General features: G+C 36.5%; 1 long non-coding RNA gene across 1 annotated transcript; it reads right to left on the bottom strand.

Moving 5' to 3' along the window:
* Window positions 1-2,877: 2,877 nt before the first annotated feature.
* On the bottom strand, window positions 2,878-19,573 carry LOC135328494 (uncharacterized). The gene is made up of 3 exons (XR_010389421.1): window positions 19,527-19,573; window positions 8,302-8,364; window positions 2,878-5,720 (listed from the first exon to the last, which is right to left on the bottom strand). It is a non-coding gene; the product is annotated as an uncharacterized LOC135328494 (long non-coding RNA).
* Between the last annotated feature and the right edge of the window lie 3,559 nt (window positions 19,574-23,132).

Raw genomic sequence — 23,132 nt, 5'->3', positions numbered from 1 at the left:
TGTGCCAGACAAGTGGGCATTAGAAGTGGCTCTTATCCATTCTTACTATTTCTGCCCTCCTCATGGCTTCTCAAGCCGGACTAAGACAGTTGTAGCCGAAACTGGTAGATGTTCTCTGTTTCCCTGTACCATTGCACTCTTCCTTCTGCCTTCTCCTGCAGACCAGTGCTGTGTTACCTTATACGAAAGAAAAGGAATGAGCTATGTTCTTGGCAGTCTGCTCTCCTAAGCAACTCCTTAAGTTGTCTATGCCTAAAATTGGTCCAGACATGTCATAATTACCATGAGACTGGGACTGCTGACATATTTTTCCCATAGGACATTAGTACAAGATGGTATCTCCAGAACAGCATTCACTAAGAGACTACAGATCTTTTTGCATAAGCAAAGCAGTAACCTCATGCATAGAGGAAGTTTGGAAATCCATTACTACAGCAACTATTTTTCTTTAACTTCTTCAGTGCTGGCCAAAATTATAGCTGTGTTTAGCCAAAGAAAGCAAAATAATCATGTTGCTATATAACAAAATATGTCCAGTGGGGTTTACCAGGGAGTTTCCCAGAAATAATCTAGACACGGTTGTAGCTCTCCAAGTGTTTGATAGAAATCCCTAAAATGGTCCTTGAAGCATAACAGCCTATTACTGCTCTCAGTGTATTATTGTATTTTGCTGTATTTCTTTTAATAAAGCCATTTTTTGGCCCATGACTTGATGATGCTTTAAAAGAGCTGAATGAACTTTGCAACGTTTCTGTGAACATTAATAACTGTGGAAATGCTAATGGAATATCTAGAAGGGTTGTGAGGTGTTGTCTACTTATTCGCTGGTAATGGTTACACTCTTCACCTGCTTAGAGCATGAGTTTAATTTCAAAGTGTTGTGCTGCAAATTACCTTAGGTCCTAGGTAAAAAATGTATTTTTATGAAATTTTTATGAATTTTATAAAAAGTTCGGAGATCAATGATACTGGATTCATATTCTTATGGTCTAAGACTGTATATGAGAAAGGAGCCAAGAAGTTTCTATTTCATAGGTATGGAAGAGTAATATCTCTTATTACACAGAAAAAATAGAAGCATTTCTTCAGCCGTCAAGGGCTATGCATCCTCGGTGTTGCCTGTTTTCTTAGCTATGTAAGATGGTCTTATAAAATGTGTTCCTTCTCTTTACAAGTCTTGTGCAATGTGGTAGAAGTTTACCCTATTGGCATCTGACCTAATAGCAATTAGCAACCACCATTGTAGACCTGCAGGATTATCATTGACCACTGCTGAGTTTACACCTACTGCCACTAGAGTGAATGCAATTGGTGCAATAACTCCATTTCTGTGTTTGCCCTGTCAGTTTATTGCCAGTTTACTGGCAATTTGACATTGTTTAGAGGATCACAATTTGTAATTGTCTTTAAGTTAAAGTACTTGAATTATTATCTGAGTCTTAATGACTCTCTGAAGAAAAAGGCAGTAAATATAGCCAGGGATGTCATAACAGATTTTTTTTTTTTTTTTTTTTTTTTTACCAAGCCATGGATCCAAAAACAGTTTTTCAGTTCATTTACCTAGCATATACATCTTCTTGTAATCTAGTGTGTTTTCCACAACTCTTGTCTGCAGTTGCCTTAACACAACACACATACTCTTATCTTTAGGATAAATTTAGCTACACCAGACAATACAGATACTTCTCACTCTCTTCTCAGTAAAATATTGTTAAATATATTGTTCTCACTTAGGCTGAAGTAACTGCTGGAGGCATCAACCAGTTCATGACTCTATGGAGGATTACTCAAGCCATACAACAGAAGTGGGATTCACTTCACCTCATTTCTATCATCTAAAAGACGGATAACTCATCTACACTAGTTATCTAGACTCCTTCTACAGTGAAGAGAGAGATTGAAAGAAAAATCAGGTTTATTTAATTCCAGCTGTCTCAGACATATGTTATGAGGGGGTTGAGTCACTATTTGAAGGTGTCTGTTTGTCAGCGAGAGAGAATGTCAGGGCAACTCAAGAAGTCTAATTTTATACCTAGCTTTTAGATATCTAAATCATCCAAGATAATCACTGCCTAAATTACAATCTTTATTTTCTCTTTTTATTAAAACAAATAGACAGTAAAAATAGATAGTGAGAAATGTGGAAATGAACAAGATCAGCAGCCAAGCAAAATATTTGCCAGCCTGAAGCTAAAGGGAGGAAGGAGCATCTCCATTACACTAAAACATAAAGTATAGTATTAATATATTAGCAGTAGTGTCTATGTAAGACTTTTGTTTCTTCATTAAAATGTATGAATTTATGTGTCTACCCAAAGCAGTTAGGTAGCTGCCATTAGATTCGGGAAAGGCTTTTTTTTTTTTTTTTTAACTTATCTACTTTTTTTTTTTTAATTTATTTCCCTTAAAACTTCTTTCCTTCACCTAAAAGTTCCAAGTATGTGAGGACTTCCTCTCCTCCCGTGTTTGGATTCTTGGCAAAACTTATTAGGACTTATGCAGTGGACGTTTGCTGGGGCCTGAAGTCCATACTGAAGTACTTAAATGGCTCATAAAGACCTGCATTTTCTAAAGATACTAGAATAGCCAGCAGAGTCCCATCAACCCTCCCATAGGTCTAGGTTACTTCTTGACAACTCCTAGCATTAAGAGCTTCCTCAATCCTGAATAAATTAAAGTCAGTTCTGCAGCTTCAATCAAGCTGAAAGTCATTTTTTTCTCACTCTAGGCATCTCATATACACTTTCTGGTTATCTTAAGAATTCTGAAGAACTTCACAATTTTGGAGGTGGCTCTTCTAAGGATCCCATCAAATGGGCCTACCTTCACACTTAATTTCCAATACAGATCCACCTGGAGAAAAGAAAAACCCAAATCTTGTTTTTTCCGACAATCTTTATTGTGAAAATAAAAAGGAAAGCACATAAATGTAAAAAAACCCGAGGAAGTTCATATGAAATGCTTTGCTGGAATAAAGTGCTGGCTATGACTCTATTTGTCTTTACAACTGCCAAGAATTTCAGTTACAGTTAATTCAGCTCAAAGCACATGGTTTACATTTTTTTTATGAATAAGAACAACAGAAGTTAAGGAAAAGAGACAAGTTCATTCTTGGAGTAACCCCAGATCTCAGTGTTCTGGATTTGATCATATTTGATCATAAATTTTAAGTTTAATGGCTAGATACTATCCTTCACTTCAAGTCCTTCTTCCACTTGGCATGCAGTCTTCATATTGGACTCCTGTGTAATGCTATTTGCATAGAAGTACTATTCACTGGCTGCTGCTAAGCCTTAGTAGCAGGGCAGATAGAGCAGCAGAGATAACAGAGGAACAAAAAAAGAAAAAAAGATAACAACAACAAAGCAAATGAAACAACTACTGCCTAAAACTGAAAACAAGCTGTAGACTTAAGAGGATGGTCTTCATTTCCTATTTATATATCTAATCACATTTCCTGTATATGTCTTCAGATATCTGTCATACTAATATAGTTGGAATATTGTCAAGTTATCAGTATACAACTGCACCTGATGTAGGAGAAGCATAATATTTTACAAAATTTTCTCCTGAACTCTTTTGGTGCCATCATAGCAGAAAGTAGCTGCCAAGAAAAAGATATTGTCCCGAAAGGGCTGTTTCAAAATTGGTAGTTATAACATTATCCTGTGGTTTGGTGATAGGATTAAATATCCACTGAGTACAAGGTTAAGTCCACAAAATGAATTTACTTTTGGCCTATTTCAGATTTCAAATTGTTCCACCAAGGACAAAAGGCTACGTAACTCATTACACATTGCCTTTCAGCTTTATAAACATACTTCATTCTGAAGTTTCTGGACTTCTATTACCAATAGCCCTTAAAATATTTTAGAAAGGAGGAAAGCAGACTGTAGCAGTCTGTTTCCTCTCTACATTTCATCGTGTCCTCCTCTAACCACCTGGTCTCCAGTACTGTCCTGCTAATGTGGGAATGAAGTCCTGAGACTCTGCAGAGTCCAGCTAACTTCATGTGTTTTAAAGTCACTTTAAATATTTTTTCTCAAAATGGTCAGTTGTCAGGTTGCCTCATTCCATTAACATCTTACTGTAGCATCTAAAGAAAATGATTTACGCGCATGCCATGTTCTCATCACAGTTTGGGAGAAACTGGCCACAGATTTAAGCAGGGCTTTTACAGGAACATACTGTACCAGATCTCCCAGATATTGTGAAACTAATGACAGGCTTAAGTTTCAAGCTTTTAAGATAACTTCCCCTTCACCAGAAACAATGTTATATTTAAATCTTTTCCTCTAGGCAGTCAGGGAATAGAGGAATTGTCGTTATGCTGACAAATAACATGCTCTGGGTGTGTTACCACATTCAAAGATGGATAGAGTATGAGCTATCTGCTGCCAAAACCTTTGTTCTACTGGAGTATCAAGTATGATAGTAGAATATGCCACTGTTTGGTCTACATTTAGGATAATTGACTCAGATACCCAAACACAATCTGTTTATAAAAATATAAATCTATTTGAAAGTTACATTGGTTAACTGTACACTTTGTTTTCATGGTTATTCTTTCTGTGGCATTGCACATCTTCCCATCTCTCCCCAGACAGATATATACTGACAATATACATTCCAAAACCTTTGGAAGGCTTTGTGCTAACAATTCTGTTCCATTTGACAAAATAATTGTGCAAAGCAATGTTGCCCTTTCACCACATCTACATGAAAGCATGATCAGAAGCACCTACTGAGAAGGAGGAACAATGAACATTACTTGCACTGTTGCACATCATGAAGCAGCGGGTTTGAGGAGATGAAATCCCATTTTCTGCTTTGCATGGCTTCTGAGGAACAGTTTGAATGTTCATCCCATTCATCTCTATGCCCCAATGTCTAGAAATACTATTGCCTTTGGCACTTGTGAGAATAATATCTCCCAGATATGATGTTCTCCTTCACATCTGTGATATGGACACCAGAAGTGATTATTTAATCCTAAAAGTTATTTTTCCAATTAGATAAATCCAGAAGCATACATCCCTTCTCCGTGAACCCAGCCCTTTTCTGCTAACCCCTCCGACTCTCTTAGGGAAAAAATGGCCTCAGGGTTTCCTTATTTATTTTAACAGTTTCTTTGCTTTTTGCAATTGCTTCTAATGCCAGTCAACCTATGTAGCTGCAGAAATGCACTGAGTGAAGTCTACTTGAGACAGGGCTGTCTGTGGGCTGAGCAAGAAAAGCTGGGGAAGGGCACAGTAAATGACTGCTGTTAATAAGTATTTCATTTTTAGAAAAAGAGATTAAAATATTGGTTTGTATGAACTGAGAGAGAGAATGAGGAGAAAACACTAGACAAGGAAGAAGTAAGAGAAAGGAAATGAAGCACGAATTACTGACTGTATGATTAAGTTAATCTTACCAATGTTGGATGCTCAAAGAGTTTGGTTGTGCTGTTTGTATACAATCTGAAGAAGAAAATCTAGGTATTTTATGACGGTACGAAAATACAGATTAGCATTCCAATCCTGCCACACCCACGTGCAAGATTACGATGTCTTTTAATGAGCAGGGACTAGAGTCTTTCCACAAAGGCATCCTTTCTGTCACCATGACTGTTGTGTTGTCACTCAATGAACTTAAGATGCGCAGTTCTTATTTTATGGGTTGCTTTGCTGTTTGAGGTCAGGTATGTCTCTTCAGTTGAGATTGAAAGCCAAGCCCTTCTGAAAAACAGGCAACACATAAAAGAAAACAGCCTTTCATTTAACTGGTGACCATTCTGTTGGTGTTTGGTTGTTTTTTCCGCGAGTGGGGATGCCTGTCTCGAATTAAAACAGCACAGCTCAGAGATCCAACCTCTTAGCCTCCAGCCCAGGCTGCCTGCACACAGATGCTATATTTGTCAGCTAATGTAATACACGCTAAAGAAGCCAGAGATTTCATGGCTTTCTGCTTGAAAGAGCCTGTGGCAGCCTCACTTGAGACTGCAAAGCATGTGTGGAAGAGATCAGACAGTTCAGCCAAAGGCAGGCATTAGTATACTGGTTACACAAGTGCATAATGTGGGCTTCGCAGCTTTGTACTAGCCCCTCAGAGCATCATCATTTTATATTAGCTGCAGATTTAGCTATATGAGTTCAAAGTGGGTACAATACTCCACCGAATCACAGTACTCCATTCATTCTCACCAGTAGTAGCACCATACACTCAACTTGCGCTCACAGACAAGCAACTGAGCAAAGTGTGAAAGAAAGGAAACTGCAAACCCATACTACCAATGCAGATTATCTGGGAATAATCTAACACATAGGATATAAGGCTTTCTGTGCTCACATTTAAGCTATGAGCATCTGGTCTTGGCCATATTTGGTCTACTACCAATGAATGGACAAATCTGTCATCTGTGGATACCCTAACAGAACTAATATCTTCCAAATAAATGTCTTAGCAAAAATAAACAACGAAGGAGAAGATCTGTTCATTGCACTACTCCAAAAATAGGTGTACATTAAAATAGAGTCAAGTGTTATACAGAGTGCCTTGGCAACAAGAACTAATACTGCAGTGAGTTGTAAGTCCCAGGAATGCAGAAGGAGTTGGGCAAACAAACTGAACTGCTCAGTTATAAACATAGGCTGCTGCAGAGAAGGCAACAGCCATAATGAAACTTGTGAAGGGAACCTCTGCATACCACAAATCTAATGCACTGCCTTCAGGCAAAATATCACGGAGGAAATAAAGGCTTTGAAACTTCTAATAAAAGAAAGGAGGAACTTCAGCTGCATTGAAGAGGCACAGCAAACAGAGCAGGACCAGTTTCTAGTACGTGTCAGCAGGTAAAGATTTCCTGGTGATGGGAAGCAAAAAGAAGCTTTCAGTGTTGTAATCTCTCATTTTTTCTCCTCTCACATTCTCACCAGCCAGTGCGGTATAAAATTTCACCTCTGGCGATGCCAGGTGGCCACACGTATAGCTGCCTCCTAATTTCTGCATCTGCCTTTGCTCTAGTACATGTTCCAGTCATAAAAATAAATTAAAACAGTGATTTGATGAAAAATACTTAGATGACAAATAATTCTGTCCAACAAATATTTCAGATAATTTTTCAGAAGGTTTTTCTTATTAGAAGGAAAACAATTTCAAAGTGGTTCAGCCACAGTGTGCTTCCTGTACTGATACTGGATACATGAAAGTCAGTAATTGATTTTGCTTTGGAGAGAATCACAGCTCAAGTAACGTATTTCACAAGACCTAGTTTGTGGTGATGCATGGCTTTCTTTCTGGAGACATTAACTTGGATATACTGAATACAGGAATACCATTTTACACTAACATATTTTAAATCTGTGTATGCTGTTTGTGGCTGATAGTTCTTCATACCTGAACTTCCATAAACCAGGTGGTTATAACTCTCCTTGATAAACTTGTTTTAAAGGCCAGGCTAAGACTCACCTTTCAGACCTAATAATCCTGCTAACTATATTACTGTGAACGTATCTACAATTTGTGATTTATTTTAACAAATATCAACCTTTTCACTTTTCTGGTTTTCTCCAGCTTTATTGTTCATGGTTAATAATAAAGAAAATATATTGATTTTTAGCAGAACAGGTGAAAGATAAAAATAAACATTCAGCTTGTGTCTTGATTTAGGAAAGTTATGAATAGACAATAAAGGAATATTTGTTTAAACTACAATGACAAGAATTACCAGATCTCTATACTTCTTTTATTTTTGTCCAGATACATAAGTCAAATGAATTATTATGAATGTGAAACGAAAAAGGAAGACTTACTTTCACACTAACTACATGAAGTTCATTAGTGGAAGTATACAGCACTCCGAATATTAGGTTACATACATATATCTGAGCTCCCATAAAGCACAAAGAAATAATCGAGTCAAGCATGAAACTTTAGCATTTGTTCCAAAGATTTCCAGAAATTATACAGCCGCTCTGCATGAGATACTCATGAATACGAACAAGTCGTCTGGATAGTGCTGTAAGTACACTGGGCAGAAGTTTACCTCAAGAATTATCAATCCCTTTCAGTTTCATTTCAATGTTTTTTTTTCTTAGTGCAGATTTCCAAGTCCTACTCATCATTCCTTGATATTTGAAGTGCATCTGACCTCTTTTTAAGCAAAGTATAATCTTTCTCTTATCCTTTTCCAAATAAGCTTCTGATTCTTTGAGATGATAACGTACCTATATATGAATGGAAGGTTTGAAACTTATTTCCATTATCTCTATTTCAATTATCTCTATTATCTGTATTCATGCAGTACTTACGCCAGCTTACCTGCCTCTGAAGAGAAATGCTTTGAATTTCTTTGCAATAAAGCCACAAGTCACCCTGTTGCCTCTAAAAAAAAAAGTAGGAAAGAGATCGCTAGTGATACTTTTATTGTGATACATTGCTGAGCGTGTTATCTGTGCACTTCAGAAGACTTTAACATTTACCATCTTTTTTGAACCTATGACACCTACAGGATCCCCAGGAATATCAGGGGAAGGTTTTAACCACCATCACAAATAAAGGCTTAGTAGTCTTTTATAACACTATGGTTTCATGCTGTATTTTCTCATTAATAATGATTTCTGCCTCATATTAAAAATACTGCATTCTTTTCGGAAGAAATCTGAGTTCTCATTGTCCTCAGCACCACTTACTTAGGGGAAGGTAGTGATCCATAGCTACTGAATTAGTTGCATGTTCTGTGTTGTATTCAGTCTGTTCACATAAAACAGTATCAATCTTTGTCCACTTCAAACAGTATCAATGATTTGACTAAGATTCTTGTTTGAAATAACATGGATTTTAAGGTTGAACTATATAGATCTATTGACTGAAAAAACAGAAAATGGACTTTGTTGTCTGATTTGCATAACGTGGCCATACCATGTCCCAAGTGAATTTAGTATTGAACTAGATCACCTGAGAGAATTTGGAAAATATCTCTAAATATTTTTCAAAATTAATTTAAAATGATCAGTAATGAAGAAGTTATTGGACCCTTTCTTCAACTGATCACTGTAGTGGTTAAAGGCATATATGTTATTTCTAAACTCTGTTTGTCCAGTGTTAGCCTGTAGTCATTGTTATAGCTTTGCTTACTAAATTGAAGAGGCCTTTGTTACTGATTTTTCATGGTCAAATCTTCACATTCTTTGTAATAAACTAAATAGATTTGGCTTTGATTTCCCCATCAGGGGATATTTTTTCATCCATTTTTGCATGGACTTTCTTGGACATGGTTAATTTAATTACATCCTTTAGCACTGAAGGGACAAGATCTGGTGCATTTTTCTAGTAAAAGTCAAAAAAATCAAAGCCCTTGGTTCCTTTGTTCCCTGGCATCCACAGATGATGTTAACCCTTGTGATGACAACATGACGTTAAGTTCTTGTCCAGCTGAGTAACAGCTGTGGCCCTCTTCTGCCTCATATGCTTTGTCCCCCGATGTGTAACTTAGCCTAGCAGTCCTTGTTGCTTCATGTTTTTCCTTAAAACATAAATTGTCTGATTGTGTCCAAATCCAGACAGCTTTCTCATTTTTTACTCTTCTCCACATTATTGTACCACCTGTAACTTTATAAATAAAGAATTTCTGTTTTCACATCATTTTGAAATTTTAAGATGTCTCTTGTGATTGTTTCGGGTTGGGATGAGCAACCAAGTGTACATATGCTTCATCTCTCTATTCTGCATGATAGGAATCCTCATGTATATTTTCTTCTGTTTCATGCAGAGGGTCTGATAAAAATGGAATATTTTCTGTGGAGAATTTCTCTTAGTTTTCTCTCGGATAGCCATAACCTGCTTATAATCACATCAACTTCTAGCCATGAAGAGTGCTGCCTGGCTCTTTTGTTTCTGATGGTGTGACTTGCTAGGTTTCCTTTATCGTTTCTTGGTGATCAATTCTTTTTTTTCTCAAATCTTTCTGTAATCATATTTACAAAATTCAGTTGCCCAATAACCCGCATCTCTCTACTTTAAAATTACAAATACTGTTTTCCAGCATAAGTCAATTTAGGTATGAAGGCTTATCTCTATCTGGCACAACCATGCATCCTTTCATACAACACCACTTTTCCACAGTGGGAATTCAGAGATCCTTCTTCACCAAAGTTCATTGAACTCATTTGGGGCTTTAATTCTAAACCACATTTTGGATCTGATAATATTTGTCTTCCTCTCACAAGTTTTGGGGTTTTTGCACTGACATATGCAAGTGGAAAGCAAGACGAATTTCAGGGAAGTGTTTCCAGTTCCTCTTGAGAAGTGATAATTATATCACTTAGTTGTAGTGATATTTTATATGTTTTATTTACCACAATCTCTGTCAGTGAAGTAGTTAATATGGCTCTTTACTGAAAGGGGTCACTTCTGAGTTTCTTCAGGTAATATGAGCAAAAGCATGCAGCAGCTACTCTGATCCTGTAATAGACACTCCAGCACATTAAGAAGAGCGTGTTCAGAAGATATAACTAATGAAAAGAAAGAGGGGGAAAAAAGAGGTGTAAAACATTTAATGAATAAATAAATCAGTAATTGTTCTAGAAAGTATTTCTGATGAGTAAAAAAAAATACAAAGAGATTTATTTCATAATGCATTGTGCATTTATAAGCATCACGTGGACATTTACTTTTGTTTCCAGAAGCCAAGTCCTAATATTATACGAAATGCAGTTCCTGTGAACTAAATATAGTTTAATGTAGAAGCAAAGAGGGCAAGTCATACTTTTCATGCATTTGTTATTGTGACCAAATAGAAAAAAAAACCTTAAATGAGACATATGCCTATAAACAAAAATGGAAAGGTTGAATCTGCTTATGAATATATATATTATTTGTAAAGCAAAATGGTGATTTTTTTTTCATTTTGTCCTCCATTTTATTTTGTTGTAAGGGAAAAGTAGAACTGTTCTAGTGTAGGGGATTACCATAAATTTCCTAAGGTCATTTCTTTAACTCTCAAAAGTATTAGTAAAATTTAATTAATAATGGCCTCAGTGAAAACAGATTAAGCCAACCATATCAAGTTTCTAGCCATCACTTCTTACATTGCTTCTGGCTCCATTGGGATGCTGTGAAATGTTATCAAAGAAACATTTAACTGAGACAATTTAATATTTCCCATTGAGAACACAAATCCATTCTCAGCATCATCACCAAATGAGCCATTTTTTTTCAAAAAGACATTTAACATAATTAAAATCTTTGAAAATATAGTGCAGATTATATTTTGAAAGTAATAAATGATTAAGTACTAGTGTGAGTCCTGTGAATGTAAAAATATATTTATTAAGTGACCCTATCTATGATTTGAGCTGTTTTGAATATTCTGAATATACTGTTGTTTTGTGCTGTTTTCCAGCTGCAATAGTTTTGAATAGTACAGTTCAAGCTACTGTTACTGAAGGACATTTCAGTATGAAAATCCCACTGAAACAAATACTCATGGCATCCACTGAAATCAGGAGGCAAAAATAAAGCAAAGAAGGCAAGGAAGAAGGCACATTAATCCATTTCAGGGACTGAGTTTCAGATGATGAAAAGAAGTTATGTGTTTTTACTTTTTCCATTTCACTTGGAAAATACTTAAGATGGCTTTTCACAGAAATTACTACTGAAACCAAAGTCTAACAGAAGCACACCATTTATGGTAACTAAGTAGGTATAGGAGTAATATGCACAAATAGCTAGGCATTTTCTAGTCATTACTGGCTATGCATTGCACTGGTTCACATACATATCAATTTAAAATTGGATTCAAAAGTTCGTGAAAATGCATACTTACACAAGGGCGGATGCTTACATTCATATTTTGTATGCAAATAACTAGATGAATGGCTTGTTGCTGCTTAATGAATTTCATAATTCATATGATGCACCAAAACTTCTGTATATGCAACCACAGAGCACACTGACAGCTTGTAAAAGACCATAGGTGATACGTTCTAAAACAATCGAGTGAAGATGCAAATTTAGAGAGATTAAGTTTGTAAACTCAAAAAAATATATTGTATAGTACCTGAAATAATTTGCTTAGCTTCTCAGAGGCTGGTTATAGGGATTTTGGCAATTGTGACAATTTACCAAAGTTGGAGAAAAAGTATGTTTTAACAAGAATATGTATCAGACACAGCTGTGATGCTCTCCCAAAAAGAACAGTGTCATTTCAACAGACTTTATTAAGACAAATTACTGGCAATGTTCTTAGTGTTAGTCATAATGGTCTAGAAGATTTATAACTGTTTGGATTACTATTTTTCAAGTGTGTAGGAATTTAAAAACAAAATAATGAAAAGCTAATCTAAACATAGGCATCCAAATACAGCTTTTGTGAAATTATGTGGGGATTTTGCAGAGTGGGATTGCACAAATCAGAGCTCTCCTGAGTTGTGAATACCTAAGAACTGGAAAACTGAGGTAGTGCTTTGAAAAGTGTTGTGCCAATACTTTTCCTCACGCAGATTTTGGTGAAGGGTAAATATTCTTTGGTGAAAGATGATAAAATGTGTCTGATATCTCCTTTGATACACCAAGTGCACTTCTGATGAGAGCTTTTATAAAGAAAATGTTTGCTGCCAGGTCACATACAATGTAGGTAGAAGCTCATATGATAATATTTTTTAATTGGACACTGGCACTTTCCTCTGCCCAGCCTGGGTAAGTTACGTTGGCTTTAAAAAAATCTTACGTTGATAGCCATTTTGATTCAGAGCTTACTTGGTAAGCAGAAAGTTATACTAATAGTAAAAGTTTACAATCCCTGAGGCACTTTTACCTTCAAGAGGAGTATTTGTCCAGCTAAAAGAGGACTAGAGCTGCAGAAGGGTCACTGAAATTTTAGAAAGTAAATACAAAAATACTCCTGACTCAAATGTGCAAAGGATATAATACCAATCTGAAGTGCTTTCACTGCATCACACTGGAGCAGGGAGATAAATTTTAGATTCTCTTTCAAGGCCAGCACATGCAGATGCATAATTTTCCAATGTGTTTCAGGCAACTAAGCAAAGTGTATCAGTGTATAATCAGTGTGTTTTAAAAATGCTCTTCTAATAAAGCTCTTCCCTCCAAATGAAGACCTGGGGAATGTTGACCAGCCCCGGCGGAGGGCAGGTAGCCGGTGTGCTGAGCTCTCCCGGGGCAGGGGCTGCCACACGTGGTGACGCGGCCCGTCCAGGCAAGCAGGGATCTCCCGCGGCCTTCGGGTGCTCCAAGGCGCAGGCAGTGATTTACTGCCAGCGAGGCTGTTTCTAATTGTGCTTCTGTAGATCCTGCTTGTTAAGGCTTGCCTAGCTACAAGCCTTGATTCAACACTCAGGTTTCTTAATGGGCGTATATGAGAGGTAGCAAGCATAACACTGGTACAAGTTATCAAACAGTAAAATGTGGTGTCTGACTCATGCAGCAACCAGAATACAAAGATAAAACATGCAGCTTCCCCTGACAAATACTGTGCTATTCCTATGATATTGTGTTACGCATTCTTCTGGTGGCTACTGCTGCCTTTCACATGTTCATGCCATTCTTAGCGGGCTGTTTATCCACACATCAAGCACACAATCAAGTGCCAGCCATTCTTAACATCGCACATTGGGTTCATGCACGAGCCATGAAGCAGCAAACGACAAACTTTGAAATTGCCTTGTCTGTATATCTGCACAGTGCAGCATCCTTTCCAAGGGTGATTTAAATCAGGCCAAAAACATTGAGTCTCGTTAGTCTGTGCTTAGGTGCCTGCCATCCCCTGAAATAACTGGACACTCATCTAGGAACACTTAATCACATATGCAAGTCAAATCATTTTCCAGATAACACATTATTTCACTAAACTAACTTTCATTTAATGATACTCCTCTGGGCTGTTATTATTTGTAATCCAAATCCTTATGCCCTATATTGTTTTCTTTTCCTCTTTTTAACCAGTTCTCCTGATGCTTTGAATTTTATTCCACTTTAATATTCTGCTTCATATGATTGGCAATAGTCCAAAATCATACATCATTCCTTCGCTAAAGCTTAGTTTTTATGAACTACGGTAATGCAGCCATAAAGAGAATCTAAGAAAAAGTAAAATGGATTGAGGCTATAGACTACATTTGCTATCTATTGCCCAGAATGCTTGATACGCTATATTTAATAAAGCACAAAGTCTGCCTTAGAAAAGATAAGCCCAACTTTGACCTGATTTAATAGGAAGTGAAAATGTCTGTAGCACAGAAGTGTATTATTTGATTATATCCAAATATTAACATTTAGGTCTTCTTAAACAAATCCCTATTTAACAAGTGTATTGCTTACAGAAAAACTGGTCATTTTGTTCTAAAAAATCCACATTGTAACATTGTAACATTTAATCCAAGAGTGCACTAATGCCTGTAAATAATCTTCATCAGTGTTCCCTTTTACTTTTTTAACTTACTTTTGTCGGAAAAAGCAACTACTACAGCGCTGTTTGACCACTGTGAACAGTGTTTTCTGCACTCCGACTCTCGGCACCTATGTTACTCTTTCTCATATCCTATTTTACATCTTCATTCACATGTCTTTTTACATTCACTCAAACTTAATACACAGAAGAATACTTTTATGTATTAGACCCATCTTCCTTGAAGAGAAGCTTACCCGGGCAGCAGCTACCTTCAAAGCAAACATTTTGAAGAACTCACTTTACAAAACATAATTAATTAGCCTTTGGTGGAGAATAAATTTCAGTTACAAAGAATAATTACAAGAAAAGGTGATGGAGTCTTTCAAAATCGAACAAGCAGGCAAATGTAAATGTTCTTCATTTCAAAAATTTATTTTATGGAAAATTTCAAAAGTTTGCATCATTCATTCTTCCAAACATTTGCAGCAAAATCGCGGTGCTTAATCTGTCCAGAGGACTGTTTTGAGTAATCATATCCGTATGTGCCAAATCTTACCTCCCCCCCCCACGAAAAAAGACGTCAGCTATTCACATATCAGCCTGCTGGATACAGCAAGCAGGTATCAGTAACAAAGGGAAGACACCCTGAGTTTAGTGATAGGCAATCACAGGCACAGTGCGCCGAGTTATTTGCTAAGCTTATGCTAGTATTTAGCAACCCCAACCAAAACTTGTGCTGGAAAGCTACTTGAATTGCAAATGGCACAGTAAAGAGGGCTTTCTGCAAACAATACGAATGGAGGAAGTTGTGCTTTCAAATTGACATCTCCATCTTAATGAACTGACCATATGGAACTGTCACCTTGCATTACCATACATAATTGTTTCTAAGACTATGAAAGACTATTATGTTCATCTTAAGCCTGTTTCATAAGACAGGTTGTGAAACTTAGCTGAGTGAGTAACTGCATCCAGTCCAAAAGCTATGGATGAACCAAATCTATATGAAACTCCCTTTGAAGCACATGTGACTTCAACTGAAAAGCTTCCAGTGATGAAAAAATCTTCTAAATTTCTCCAGAGACAAATTATCTTCGCTACTAACATTTACCTATTATTTTATTTCGTATTGTTTTGTCTGTTAGAATGAAGAACATGAACAGATTTATTATTCCACATGAAGATACTGTCTTCCAGAAAGGCTATACTATCAAATCGTCTTTCTGTCTTCTCTCACATAAAACCAGTACATAGAACTGATTTTAGTTTAGAATCATCATGGCTTTTCTCAACGTCTCAGTTTTCCACTTCCTTTCTGAACTATAAATTCCCTCACTGACTGCAGTGTTCCAGTAAAGCAATGCCAAAAACACAGAGATAAAACAGCCTTGCTTCTCCTTACAAAATATTCTACCATTTTTCATCCAGCAGCTGCTTCAGCTCTTTTCACTATACTGAGCACATGCTTTCAGTTGGTTATCCAGTGTGACCCCGAATCATTTTAAGCCTCTGCTTCCTAGGACAGAATACCCTCACCTAGTACATCTGGCAGGTGTTCTTTATTCCCTAGAAGTGCAAACTTAGACTTGATTGTATTCCAGATACATAGACTTTGATTGCACCCAGTTTGTGAAGTGATCTAAATTGTTATATTGTATTTGAACCTCACAAGGAAAATATATCAAGTTAATTATGAGAGTGTCATTTTTATAAACCAATGATGACTGGCATTAATTAGGTTACTCCCTTTCAGCATTTAATTAATAATGGCTCATATTAAGCACTCTTTGTCTTGCCTTGAATCACCGTTGGATCGGTAGGCCTGTAATTGCCCAGATCATTTGCTTTACCTCTTCATTAGTTATTGAGCAAACCAACCTCTTCAATGTTTTACTGGCAATTACCTATTTACTAAGAAAACGAATGATAACTTATTATGAATCCCTTCCTTCCAAATATGCATTCAAAACTTTTTTGTCTTCACACTTCCTGCCCTAGGTTTCTCTTCGTTCCTTTTACCTCCATCAGTTTCCCGCTGTTCCTAGCTTCTGGCTAGAAACCATGACTTTGTTCATTAGCATCAGCTTCTCCCATCTTCCACTTCTTAGGTGTATTTTTGCTCATTTCTTCATTTCCTCTCTAAATGGTTAGGGCTTTTGTTCAGTTTCATTTCTTTGTTTGCTTTTGATCAGAATAGTCTTCTTTCATGGTAGGACAGTAAGCTTGACAGTGTCTAGGAAATGCTTTTAAGTGGTACCCAACTATCTTTCAAATCTTTCTAAATTCTTTCTACTACCTGATTTAGCTAAAAATTTTCAGCTTTATTATATGGTGTCTTTAAAGCATTACATGTATATTTTGCTTTTGTGTGTTCTATTCTATATTCACATTGTAAATGTGATTCACTGGAGCGTAGGAGCAGACTGAGGGAACAGTTTGCTTGGCCCAGAGAGGAGAAGGCTTCCAGGGACTTAATAGCAGTTTTCCTGTACCTAAGTGGAGGTTATCAAGGAGACAGAGCCAGACTGAGGTATGGAGGTACATGACAGGAGAACAAGGAAAATTGTGATGCCAGCTTTACATAAGGAAAAAAAATCCACTGCATCGATAACCAAGCATTGGAATAGGTTGCCCAGAGAGGCTGGGTGATCTTTGTCCTTGGAGATTTGCCTGACTGGACAAAACCCTGTGCAACCTTGTCTGACCTCAGAGCTGGCCCCACTTTGAGCAGAAGGTTGGACTCAAGATTCAACCTGAATGATTCTGTGATAAAATCACGTGTATCTCTGCCATTATTTATTTTTAATTGTTTTAAATTCCCTTTCATCTGTCAAAATAAGGCTTATGTTAGCATCCCACTAGGCTGGTTAAGACATTGGTTTAGATTTAGATTTTTAGAAAACAAACATGTTTAGAAATTTTGAGGATGCTTTAGAATGAATCGTGTGAGACCTCCAGTTCTTGTCTTTCTGAGTGACATTGTAAATAAACATGTGAATACTTTTTCAGCCTTTCCTTTTGTTGTTTGTCTGCTTGCTTTGTATAGCAGGTACCGCTAGGTATTCTCTGTGTTATAAAATAGCCATTGAACGTGCAGGAGCCCTTGACAACCAATCATTTAAAAACTTTAAAACTGTAAAAATTGCCAATAGCAGACTGTGATACGATCATAAAGTACTATTCATCAGTTCTGATAGTGTCTTGTGAAAGGAGCTAAGGTGATGTAGGATAAGGAATATTCTGTTGACACAAATTGCTTGGTTTCCCAATCACAAGACTATTCTTCTAGGCTTATTTCACTTAACTAAACTGTCTTCTCTGTGTCACATAAGCCAGAGTCTGGGCTATATTGAACATAGCATATACAATGTTTTCTTGCATTGAATGGTACAGACATGAATTCTTCCAGCTCACATGATGAAGGCCAAAAAGTTCTAGATTCACTTCTCTAAGCTACTTCCCCCCCCCGGATTTACAGAGTATAGAATGATTGAAAAAAAAACCAAAAAATTGCCTCATCCCCAAAAGGTAACTTTTGCTTAGAGCAGTTCTACTCATTGTCTTCTTTTTATCTGTCAGAGAAATGTCTGACCAGAAACACCTTTTGATAAAATCAGAAGTTCACACCTTAAAGATGGTTATCCCCATAATACTGACCTTTTCAATGTAATGTTAATGGTGACATTTTAAAGTGACTTTAAATATTCATGCCAGCGAGGATCCCTTTGCCTTCCTGTCAGAATTCCTGGTTCCTTGCCATAAGCAACCTCAGCAATGTGCCTGCAGGTCTGTGAATCATCCCATACAACCAATCATACCAGCGATCTCATTTTCAAGTTCGTATTAAAATTGGAATAGACTGGAGCTTACCTATTATCATAATCCAGATAGAACTTGCTACATACAATTAAAGCAAATAACTTTTCCTGTTACATGGTCTGCCATCTGAAACAGAGACATCTGGCAGGGCTTAGTCTGTGATTTTGCAGGATTTTATCCACAATGCAGTATTATAGTAGTCCTTAATTCTACAGTTTTGGGAGTTGCTATTCAAAGTCTGCACTTTGTATATGTTGTTTGCGAGTACCTTAGGACTAAGCTGAGAGGATGCTGATGTAAAGTATAGCTGAAATCTTACATTGTGACGTAAGAAGCAGGCAAGAAAGCATGCCTTTGTCTGTCACAGCATGCACAAAAGCACACCCTGCAGAGCTTTCTAAATGCACATGAATTTCTCGGTTAATGTTATCTCCCACTGTTCCATGACGCGGAGTGTCTTTTCCACCATCCCTTTATATCTTTGCCTCTTTTCATGGAAAAATATCTAAACCACTGTTTTCATTTGCAGGAAATATGAAGTACCTTGTCTTTAGTATACAGTAGATAACAGATCTGCATTGTTTTTAAATCATTCAAACCCAAGGAATTGCTTTCATTCTGAATGTAATCAAACAGTACTACGTAACATGATGCACTATGTAATACAAAACCCTCTGATCAGTCAAATGGAAATGCATGAACTACTTGCTGATGGATGCTTTGGAAAGCGAGGAGGGGAGGAAGAGCTGCAGAAGAACTTGCGTCTAGCTGTTCCATATTCTTACTCTCTAAATACCTTCTGCTGGCCACTGTCAGAAGCAGAAGATTGGGAAACTCTTCTATTTTGGTATCTTGGGGCCTAAATAAGGGAATAATATCCAAGCTTTCAAGAATGGAAAATCAAAAAAGTGGTTTGGGAAAATAACTTCATGTCCTGGATGAAATTCTCTTACCTCCCATGAAGAGATCATGCTCACACCGAAAAAGAGAGATCTCTGTTAACCTGTGGCGATTTCTAGATAACCGGGTTATTGTGGTCAAGATGTACATTTTCCAGTCATATTAAAATAATGCTACTCTTACGTAACTTCAGCGATCAAAAAGCATCTAAACAAGGTGTCTTATACCTAGCCTCTCTCTATAAGCAGTGAGGCAGTCACAGGAGGAAGCCGATGCATCTCATATCCCACATTAGGTACCCACAGAGTAGATTTCTGCATGGGGGTACATTTAGAGACAAACTAGAAATTAAAAGAAATACAGAACATGGTTATTAGAGGAACAAATACCTTAGGTTAAAGATAGTAAATATACCTACTATTAGTTGGAGGTTCAAAATTTCAGGTCCCAATATTTTAGGTAAAGCAATTTTGGCTCCTAAAGTCTTCTCTAGTTAAATTCTGCAGTGAGGATTCTTGTCTAGCAGGCTTTTGTAGTGGTTAGCCATGTGACATTATGTATTTTTATTTATGTTTTCAATTACAGAACACTTCTTAGTAGACAGGTAACACCTTTTATACTAGAAAGCTGCTCAAAGTAGCAAGACCACACTTAGAGATAATTGGTTAATTATTTTCATTTTTCTGATGTGGAATAAATGTACACGCTATTTTCACCACAAATTTTAATTAATTCAAATCCAACTTCATATATGAGCTGTCAGAGGAAATGCCCAACCCGTTTGTGAGAGTATAGTTACCTAATGCAATGTGAAGAAGCCTCTACTTGCTATTATTTTGTTTAGCCATCAGAGGTGTTTAATTACATTCTTTTGATGTCAGTAAAATCATTTAACTTCCCCTGAAGACATTGAAAGGCATCTGTTATATTGAAAAAAATATTTTCCCATGCCACAGTCTGAGTTTTAAGCATAAGTACTTACCCAACTCTCAACTGTATCTTTTTAAAGTTCAAAATTAATTTTACGGTCAAAATAACAAATCAGCCGTTACCATTTGCCTTTGAAGTATAGTCAGCAATACATATATCAAAATGCATGTTTCTGTAACAAAAAACCCCATAGTTGGAAATGTATTCGGAAAGCTGTTCTAATGGTGTAATTTCAAAAAAAAAAAAAAAAGAAAAAAAAGTATTTCCCTACATAATAAATTTGTTATATAGCTAAACAGTTGAAGACAGATCATAGCTGCATAATTTGTAGACATATTTGAAATTTTGTATCTGGGTCATCATATTTGGTGGTGTCTGAAACTATGAATTTAGTCTGGGTCTGTGAGGTTTCTAATGCCCTGTTAAGAATTAAATTCTTTCTGTGCCATAATTTTTTAAACAAGTCCATAAAAGAGAATTTTACGTCACAGAGTCAGGAGCAGAACACACTCTCCTATTAATAATTACCATCAATCATTATTTAGACATTTCCTGTACTCAGGCTACTACGGCATTTCATAATTAGGTCTCAAAATAGTATGTACTTATATGCTTCCTATGCTAGGAAAAGATGTCATAGAGAAGGTGTGGTACTAACTGCAGGTAAGTATTCCATTTTTTATGTGTATGTTCTTCAAAACTCTGAAATCATGTAAAATATGTTTGGATCATTATACCATGTTTCCATCACTGTTAAAATAGAATATGCACACAGTGTCCTTTAGAAGCAGCTGTCAGTTGTGGAAAATTAGTTTAATGTTATACCTTCAGTATTCTGCAGCCCTTTTACTATCCACGCTAAATGAGACCGAGGAAATGATATATGCTTATTGTTCCTTATCACATAATTCTAATTACATTCTTCTATTTTTAAAATATCTAAACCTCGGAAAGTTTCCTCACTCCTGTGTATTTGCAATATTTGATCATGGGCATCCACCTGTAATTCCTAAGAAGTAGTTTTGTCTTGCCATTATCATGCATTTTTATTTTGTCTTACCATTGTCATGCATTTTTACACCTGAGCTACAGCACCTAGGGTCTTAGTATTGAATCACACCAAAATAAGAACTGGAAGAAAATAATTTACACAATTTCAGCTCACAAAAGGCAAACCATCATAGCCTTTGCTTTTTTATACACCTATATCCCTCATGCTGTATCCAGTGGCAGCTGGAACTGTTACGATGTTCATTTCCAGTATGACACTTAAAAAAAACCATTTTATGGCAAGGAAAATTTATAGAACTGTTCATTCATGTAATCTTTCCTGTAAATACAAATGATATCTTTCACTGGTTATTTTTCATAAAGAATAAATACAAAGCAAACAACAAATAAGGGCTTTAAAATCAGGGCTTTCAAACTCTACCCCTTCCAATCACATTGAGACCACTAGTGGGAATCTTGTAAGGACAGCTGAACAATCAAAATGCCAAAGCAAGACCTCACCAAAGGAGTCCATACATTTTTGACAGAATTGAATACAACCCAAATCGAACTAAATCCAAAACTATTTATTTCCTCAATTAGGTAGCTATCCCATCACAAAAATTCTGCCATATTGCAGTAATAACATATTTTTTCACATATAAAGCTTTTTCAGCCATAAATATGTTAAATTTCTCTTACTTAATTTTAACTGTTAAATGTGTGTCTCAAATAAACATGCTGAAATTGCTCATCACTTTCCATTAACTGTAGAGGAAGCCTAGACCACTGACTTAGGGTAGCTCATGAATTTTTAGGGCTAACATTAGGCGAGATGCATTCCACTCCAAATTTTACCATCTTCGTTCTACAGATAAACTAACTTTGACATAGGAAAGTAAGTTAACGTTCAAGAAGCAACATTAACTTTTTGTATTTGCAAACTTCATTGCTCATTTAATGTAGTTATGAAATATAAAATTATAATATTTAGCATCAAACAATAGTAAAGGCATGTTATATTAATGTGGTTATGTATTCATCTTAGAAAGAATAAACATTTAAAATGTTGTCTAGTGCCAGGGTCCTGCTTTTGGATGTGTGTATTATGCTGTACTTGTCACTAAACATAATTGCTTGCTGTTTTGGAAATATTCTCTCTTCTACCATTAAATACTTCCAAGGTCCATAAAAACATTTTCTGTTGAAGAAACACAGTAAATTATTCTTATTGTATACGCTGTTTGCTTCATATGCAATGATATAGTCCTTTTGCCTAGTACAATCAACTACGGAAATTCATCCCAATCTGTAGTTTTATATAAAGTTACAAAATACTCTGTGCATTTTTTATTTTTCAGAAGTAGTATATAGCTAACATTAAAATTCAGTACAAGCTATGAAACTTACATTTAAGATTATTTTATCCTTAAGCTATTAGTATTCAGTCCACAGGGACTACAGCTCAAGGGAAATACTTAAGGATGAATGGCATAACGCATTGCCAATTTAACTAGAATTTAACATCCATTTATTTAATATAAATAATGATATGTACCTATCTGAAGTTCTAAGTAGCCTAACTATTAATCACACATTATATAAAATAACAGCAACGATAAAGCCTCACTTAACTGGAAACTCAGCCAGACTCTCATCTTCTTGGGATGCAACGTTTCCAACACCTTTTTTTCTGCCATCTTATCTGTTGCAACCTGGAACTGAAGATTATTATGTTCAAGCAATTTTAGACTCGGGTGGTGCTGGAGGTAATGTTTACAGTTCTGCAGCATTCATAGAGAGCGCCTCTGATAATGTGTATGCATATGGAGAGAAGGGAAAAGGGAAGGAGAAAGGGAGGGGAGAGTGCAAAGAAATCAGTCTTGAGTTGTCCGCTGGCAGCAGGTGTCGTAATACGACATTGGGTAATGCAACATTTGGGAAGCCTACATGATTTATAACATCCTAAACAGCTTCTGGAAGCAATTAAGCAAATAGTGCAGATCTCAGAGGATGAGAGGCCTCCCTCCCACAGTTTGATGGCTCAATATGTTGACTGCTGCATTTGGTGCCAGCTTCAGCCTCTGGCTGGTCTAGCAGCCTG

Source organism: Dromaius novaehollandiae, chromosome 1 (genome assembly GCF_036370855.1).
Source record: "Dromaius novaehollandiae isolate bDroNov1 chromosome 1, bDroNov1.hap1, whole genome shotgun sequence".
In the NCBI taxonomy this organism is placed as follows: domain Eukaryota; kingdom Metazoa; phylum Chordata; class Aves; order Casuariiformes; family Dromaiidae; genus Dromaius; species Dromaius novaehollandiae.
This window is presented reverse-complemented; position numbering and strand designations above follow the sequence as displayed.